The following is a 5,348-nucleotide window of genomic DNA, read 5'->3' as shown; positions in this document are numbered from 1 at the left end:
GGGAGTGGAAAGACAGAAAGTCAGGAGAATGCTGGCTGCTTCTAAAGAGTTTCTGCAATGATCCTGAACATTAGGCGAGTTTGAGGCTGGATTACATAAGCTGGAAGAAGGCCAATTTTTCCTGTAAAGGGCCAGGTAAACATTTTAGGTTTATCAGTCTTCATCAAGCAACCTAGTTCATCTGTCTGACATCAAAAGCATGTGTAGACAGTATGCAAACAGATGGGCTTTGCTGCACTTCAGCAAGAAGCAGGTAGCGGCTACATTTGGGTCACAAGCCACAGTTTTCAATTACTCCTGACATAAGCACAAAGAAAACTCAGCAAATACGTGAACATGGAAGTTGTTTACACATTATTACTTCTAGGGAAGATGAAGAACAATGCAGAGAAGAAAATGTTATCAAGGCTCTCATAATTGGAAGAGCGTTTGCATAATCACAGCCATGCAGTCGCTGGGTCGCCATGCCACTCACATACCAATATGCTTATATTTGGAGTATAAAGGAGTGGGAAGTGTGCAAACATAGCAAGTGCTGCATAGAATAGTGACAGAGAGTTAAGCCTTCATGGTTCCTTCTAGGAGCTAATGACTCAAAAGAAAACATCAAGAAGCAGCCAGGGCGACTAGCTGCTCCATCTAACCTCAGCTAAAGCTTCCAGGAGAAAATGTCCTTGGAGGGAGAGTAGGAATGAAGTGATAGTATTGCCGGTGCTGAAGATCTAGGCTGGACCTCCCAGGCTCTCGGCTTCTTAACCAAAATGAAACAAGGACTCAACATGGGTGGGCAAAGGTAGCAAGGTAACGCCATTCAGAACAAAGTAATGCTGTAGATTAGAGAGGGATACACTGTCAACACTGATAGCAGGCCCCATGAGTGAGAGCACTTAAGGGCCCTGATTATTGTTTAGGGAAACCTTTTAAGGAGTTCAAGAGAAGAAGGAGTGAGGTTATTAAGACACATAACCAAAGTGTTTCTCTGTTTTGATTGATAGGTCATACAATCTTTCTATTGCACATGCCCCTGCACAGAATGCATGTGACTTTAATCATATGCATGCCCGATTACACACAGACATACATAGGTAAGATAAATAGGGTATTCTCTCTAGCAGTTCATTTAAGAACACTGTTTTGCCTCACTGCATGTATTCCAAGAACCAGGTCAGGGTGGATTGACCCCCTATTCTTAGGTTAGGAGGTATTGGAAACACATTTGAATGGACATTGTCCAGTGTTGGTGGTCATTAGGGGAGGGGAAATCTATTCCATTGTTCAGAGGAGATTGAACATGTAAACATGCACAGGTGGAGGTCCAGGGTTGCTGGGTGCATTGTTCAGAAAGCGTTGTATGCATGGCGTGTGAATCTAAGGAATCTGTGCTGCCGAGTGCACTATTAAAGAGAAGCGTGTAACCCAAACAAAGCAAGGTCCCAGGTTGCTCAGCTCTTCTCTGCCTCTACAGATGTCACTGTGCCCGGCAGTAATACCCAGGAGAGGTGAGACTCTGTTTCTGAGGAGTCACAGGGTGTTGCCCCAAGGAAGTTTAGAAACAGGCACTCACAAAGCACTGAAATTACTCTCTGTTCATGGTGTAACAAGAGTTTCTGACCATCTGTTAGAGATGCAGGTGCTGATGTTAGCTCCTTAGAGAAAAATGTGTCAAATACCCATTGCCACATCTGGCAGTGCATCACTAGAGGTCAGGCCTGTATCAGGTGACACAAGGCTTGCTCCTCCAGGCCAGACTCTGAACCATTGCATAACTGAACACGGGAATCAGCGAGAGAAGAGTGGATGCCCAAATGAAGATTCTCTGCGCCACATGCAGCTGGCATGATCTCTTTAACACAAGTTGTGACTTTTCACCAGATTTGAGAGATTGTTGGCATAATGCTCTTGTGGACTGTGTACAGTTCACCCTTGTTCATTCAAAGGCTGATCTCTCTACCCAACTCTCTGATTTTCATCTAGGCATTGCACTCTGATGGTTATTCTAAGGGTCTCCTGTCTCAAGTTTGTGTAAACATGTCACCATTTGTTCTCTGTATTGCCAATAAAAGCCAAGTAGCCAATGCTGAACCGGGATGGGGAGGTCCCCAGACAATTCAAATTGCTGTTCCAACTATTACATTTGACATCCTCATAAAGTCTAAGTTAAGGAAACCCCTGTTGAGTATTATGTTGAAATGAATAGTAAAGTGGTGACCTGAAATTTTTTTTATTGCCCACACTTCCCTGGAATGACTTAATCCTACTCCCTCTGAGGTATCCAGGTTGCAACAAGTTATGAGCACAAATCTGTCAGTACAGACTTCAAACACATGCAGGATAGAAATGGAGCACAAATGAGGGTAGTCATAACAGGACCGAAGGAGGTAAGGTGTGACAGTGATGGTGTAATAAAGAGCTGGGGAGGGAACAAAGAAGTCGAACGAGCCCCTCTCCGTTCCCTGAGATCACTGAGGATCATTTGGTCCTAGGCTGAGAGGGAAATGGCAGTGACTTTGTGTATGAATAGAGGTGGGCTAGAGAAACCACAAGTAACTAATACGTCATGGAACGTCATGAAAACTGAGCCAAAGCTCACTAACTGCCCAATGTCATTCGGAAGAACGCCACCACCATCACATAAGGTCCCATCACTGACAAAAGCTTTTGTTGTTGTTGTTAACTTTTATTGATTCTTTGTGAGGACACATCATGCACCCCAGGCTGCTCATCTCCCTGACCTCTCATATCCACCTTTTGCTCTTACAACCTCCCCGCACAAAATAAAGCACACACACACACAAAAAAAAAAAAAAAACAAAAAACAAAAAACAAAAAAAACAAAGCATAGAAACCATCTCATCATGGGAAACTGTTGTATGACACAGTGTGTCCCACAGTATATCCCTCTGTCCGTACATCTTCACTTGCAAATGTTCATTGAAATGAGTCATTGATCTAGTTTGAGATCTCTGGCTTCTGTGATGCCATCAATATTGGATCCTTATCAGGACTCCTTCCAGTTATCCTGTTGTTGCCCTGTGCCATGGAGATCCTGCAGCTTTGGAACAGCAGGACTGGGGCTTTCACAAGTCCCAACCATTCGCAGATGATACAGGTTTTGGGGTGGGCCAATTCAGAGCCCTGGATGTGGGCCTGAGTGGTAGCTGAGCTAGTCAGCTCACCTGCTATCCCTTATCTGCACCATCAGGGCAAGCTCTCCAGCACTGCCCTGGCTAGGCCACACAATGCCACCATTGGCAGGAAACAGGGTCAGCTCTCCTGCTCTCATGCCCAGGCTTACCTGTACACACATACACACACCTCCAGAACCAGCTCCACTGTGCTGCCCAGTTAAGGTTCGGGGCCCACTCTCCCAAGTACTGCAGTCTGTGAGGGGCTGGGACAGCTCTCCAGCTCTCACACCCGCATGACTGGCTCACTCATGCTTTCACCATCACAGCCAGCTCTACTGTGTTGCCAAGGCAAGGTGCAAGGCCGGCTCTCCTGAGTGCTACAGCCAGTGAGGGGACAGGGCAAACTCTCCCAGACTCATGACTCTCCTTGCTACTGCAGGTGGTCATGGGAAGGAAGGCATGAACCCTGCACCCACACCACTGGATTGGTCAGCTCTCCAACACTTTCGGCCTCCACCAGCTCTACTATGCTGCCCAGGCAAGGTACAGGGACCACTCGTCACCTGCCCCCCCCCCAATATGCTACAGCCAGCGAGGGGCAAGGCCAGCTCACCCACCGTCATGACCCCGAGGTCAGCTCTTCTGACTACCTCAGGTGTCAAAGGGAGAGGGGGCAGAGGGCATCTCCCCACTGCCCAGGACACCTCATAGCAGATGAGTGGTGGTTCCAGCTCTCCCATGCTCTCACCCTCGGGGCTAGCTCACTTGCACTCCCCACCACCAGGGTGGGCTCTGCTGTGCTGTCCAGGAGAGATACAGGGCCCATTCTCCTGAGCGCTATAGCTGATGAGGGGTAGGACTAGCTCTCCCAAACTATGACCCTGTGTGCAGCTTTGCCAACTGCTAGAGGTGGCAAGGGGTGGTAGGGGTGGCAAGATCAGGTTTCCTATCCTCACACTCTCAGAGCTGGCTTATCCACATCATTGCTGCCAGGACCAGCTCCACTGTTGCTTCCTGGGTGAGAATAAGAGCCGGCTTTCCCAAGTGCTGCCACAGATGAGTGATTGGGCCATCTCTCCAGAGTGCCACATCTAGTGAGGGGTGGAGCCAGTTGTGCACAGCCCCTGGACATCCACATGATCCCCATGGCTTCCCCTCAACCAGGGACATCCTCATGTTATTTAGAGATAATATGAGCCACAGACTCTGACACCAACCCCTGCCACTGCATAGCCACAGACTCAGATATGGCCCTCAGTAGCAGCTAGGGCTGAGACCTCATCATGGCTCCAGGTGGCAGGGCTGGCCACTCGTAACATCCTACTCCTCCCCATCCTCGAGTCTTCAGTTCTATCTCTCTTTATAATGTTCAAGGTGTTCCACTTCTCTTTCTCTCCCATCTCTCCACAATATATTGCTCCCCCTCCAGGCTGGCCACACAACTGGTAGGCCCCTGGGTAACATCTTTCATCCATGCATGCTATATGCATGATGGCAAGCAAGTGTCTATGGCCCACCTGTGCCATGCACTGGAAGGCAGGTCTGTGGATGACATGGTGGTCCATAGGTCTCTGTCATCCTCCTGCTGTGTTGTGCTGCTTAGATTTAATTTGATTTTTATGAGTCCTGGACATAAGACAGTTTTAGCTACCAAGCCAGGCAACAAGCTAGAATGAACAAAGGCCTGGCATCTGTTCTGCCCCTGACTGATAGAACAATATCACCAACAAAGTGTCTCTTTGCCCATTGCCAGCAGGGCACTGACAAAAGCTTATGCATCACCTTGGCATGTCTAACAGGCAGATATCTCTCCCCAGAGGCTGCTGCGTCCCATACCTACTGACCTTAAAGATTTCCCAGAAGGCTTTAAATCTGTGGCACTCAAGAGAGGCCATGAAAGAAGCACCCTCAGAAGCAGGATTGAATGTGCTCCAGCTGTGGCACTTAGCCTGGGTGTCTTGCTCTCACTGCCAGGCTACCTGATGGGCATCCTTTAAGGCATTCAGTATGGAGACAGCTCTGTCTACTTATTCTAAAATCTGGTGTTGGGAGTGAAGGTGAAGACTTTCTGCTCCCGCTTTCCTATGTGGAGCACACCTACCTACAGGTGGTACAGCTCCCCTGAGGGACTTCCGAGGTTGACATTCTTTGCTAGTCTCTGATTTGAATGAAGGGTTCCTTAGCAACGGAGATCCTGCTGGGGTTCAGTAAATACCCAGG

The 5,348-nt window shown here is 48.2% G+C and overlaps 1 non-coding gene across 1 annotated transcript; it reads right to left on the bottom strand.

Annotated features, from left to right (window-relative positions):
- Positions 1–4,745: 4,745 nt before the first annotated feature.
- LOC127199671 (small nucleolar RNA SNORA48) lies at positions 4,746–4,888 on the bottom strand. The gene has a single exon (XR_007831950.1). It is a non-coding gene; the product is annotated as a small nucleolar RNA SNORA48 (small nucleolar RNA).
- Between the last annotated feature and the right edge of the window lie 460 nt (positions 4,889–5,348).

This window comes from Acomys russatus, chromosome 15 (genome assembly GCF_903995435.1).
Source record: "Acomys russatus chromosome 15, mAcoRus1.1, whole genome shotgun sequence".
Classification (NCBI taxonomy): Eukaryota; Metazoa; Chordata; class Mammalia; order Rodentia; family Muridae; genus Acomys; species Acomys russatus.
Note: the sequence above shows the minus strand (reverse complement) of the source record. Positions and strands in the feature narration are given on the sequence as shown.